Source organism: Nuphar pumila, chromosome 2 (assembly GCF_984573655.1).
Source record: "Nuphar pumila chromosome 2, dmNupPumi1.hap1.1, whole genome shotgun sequence".
NCBI lineage: Eukaryota > Viridiplantae > Streptophyta > Magnoliopsida > Nymphaeales > Nymphaeaceae > Nuphar > Nuphar pumila.
In genome coordinates this window covers 75,936,076-75,938,288 of record NC_143250.1, presented here as the reverse complement: position 1 = coordinate 75,938,288, position 2,213 = coordinate 75,936,076, and the positions used below count along the sequence as shown (strand labels likewise).

General features: G+C 38.0%; 1 long non-coding RNA gene across 1 annotated transcript; it reads left to right on the top strand.

Moving 5' to 3' along the window:
* The first annotated feature begins 720 nt into the window (after positions 1-720).
* LOC149845782 (uncharacterized) lies at positions 721-1,281 on the top strand. Its single transcript, XR_016430472.1, has 2 exons — positions 721-950; positions 1,050-1,281. It is a non-coding gene; the product is annotated as an uncharacterized LOC149845782 (long non-coding RNA).
* The last annotated feature ends 932 nt before the right edge of the window (positions 1,282-2,213 follow it).

Here is a 2,213-nt window from a genome sequence, read left to right as displayed (position 1 = left end):
GAATTAGCCTTACCTTCGAGTTAAAAATGTGCTTCTATCTTTTAAATATCAATTTTAGGTATTTTATATTCGTAATTATATATATTTGACCAATAAGGGTAAAATGGTTATTTTAAGAATTTTTTAGATACAATATTGTTAAAATATACAAATTATCATGAAAATTAATTGTTTAAGAGAGTCACTATCTCATATAGGTGTTTCTGAGGTGTCTTCAAATTTAATTGGATGCATTTTGGGTGGTGTTTTGGAAGAAATTCGAAAAAGGGTATTTTGGTCACATAATAGTTAATTGACCATTTAATTTTTGAGGTATATAATGGTTATTTTAAATATTGTCAAAATAAATAATTTAATAGGGATTATAGGTTCTAAACATATTTCAAAGATTTAAAATGCAAATGGATCGATCCAAACATAGAGTTTTAAAGGTTTTAAATAATAAATAAAATTTTAACTAATTATAGTTTTAGATAATATTGTGAATAAATTAGATCTTTTGTGTTTACTTAGTTTGGAAAAAATAACTATGTATTTTATTTTTAATTTTTTTCTTTTTCGTGCTTCGTTTTAGTGTCGGGTCAGTTTGGATCCAAGCCGGATCCAAATTAGACCCGGTTTGAGGTAAGGATTTTCAAGGGTGGGGCCACTAGAGCACCCAACCTTTTTCTCCCCCACTCTTCACGCATTTCCCCCCCTTTACTTACCTCTTCCATCTGTTCGGGCGTCGAATGGAGACCGACCACCATTCCTCTACCCTCTTCTCCTTCTTCATCTTCTCCTCCTTCACCTTTTTCCTCTTCTTGGGCGACGAACGGAGGCCGATACCACCACTGTCAACCCTTTGTTTTTTGCCAGACTTCCCCATTCTCTATCACGATGGCACCACCAATAGGAGCCATTTCCGCTAGCCATCAATCGGACACCCCATCCATTGACCCACACCATAGGTAAGTTCATTGTTTTCCCTCCCCATTTAATTCCCATCCTGATTGCATCGAATTTCGGAATCTAATAATAGTTAAACTGATGCTGCTTCGATTCTTCAGCGGACTGTTCTCCGTTTGAGCTGCAGTTGACCCAGTGGTTTCGGCTCGGGGACGAGTAAGAATTTCGGAAATTAGGGTTTTAGAGTGCATTTTGTATATATCATATCTTGATAATGGATTCTGCTGAACTGATGGTCGTTTCATCCTTTGGGATTTTGTTTCCCTTATTTCTTACTGGGTGTTGGTTGTGTGGTGGATCGATTATTGGTGATGGTTAACAGATAGGGAAATATTTTCTGAGTATTTTTTTTGGGTTCTTTATGGTTTATATTAGGGATTTCATATGGGATTTTTTGTGTTTTGCCTTGCTTTGGAAATCTGTGCCCAGCAGGTTGAACTCAATTCCATGCTCATTAGTGAGTATAGGTTTATAGTGATTGCTGTTTTTCATTCTTAGTAGTCGGGGTTGTTTATGTTCGCCCCCGATGATTCACTGAATCCCACGTCCGTGTTCGGGGGATCGAATGAGCGCCACGTATTCATGCACATGGGGCTCGTATTCCCGTGTATGTTGACATAACTTTGCATCGGACTCTGGTGATGTTGCAAAGACTTAATCACCCTTACTTGCTTTTCTTGTCCTGAAATGACGGTTCGAGGAAATGACAAAAATATCCTCCATTCAAAAGTTGTGAAACGACGGGTGGGGAAAAGGACAAAAAAGCAGAAATTTCAGAAAGTTCGATGTTAACCATTTAAAGTGGAGACGTTCGCCTGCGCCATCTGCTGTAACGGTGCTCCCATTATCAACGTTCCAGTGTTACAAAACATTCCAGTGTCTTCTCTTCATTACTGCTGTCGTTAGGCATCATGGAAGAAAGCAATGATTCACAAACATTTCAACTAGTGCCATCAAGGCACGCTATCGATGAAGAAGGCACGTCGTCTTGTGTGCCATTAAGGCATTGTTTGGTTATTGTAGGTAGATCTTGTTATTACGAAGGTTGGAAACTTATCCATATTTGTAAGACGCTGGGACCTGTTGACAAGAACGCTTGTTTGCAGATTCTAGGAAGGGCCTCTACCCCATCAGGTATCCTACAGTCACTCATCATATGCATTGTATCTCAAACCGCTATATTAGTAAGACTCTCATTTTTGTGAGATACATTTTTGTTAGTTAATATCGATTTGTTTGCTATTATGTTCAAGTTCTTCCTTATC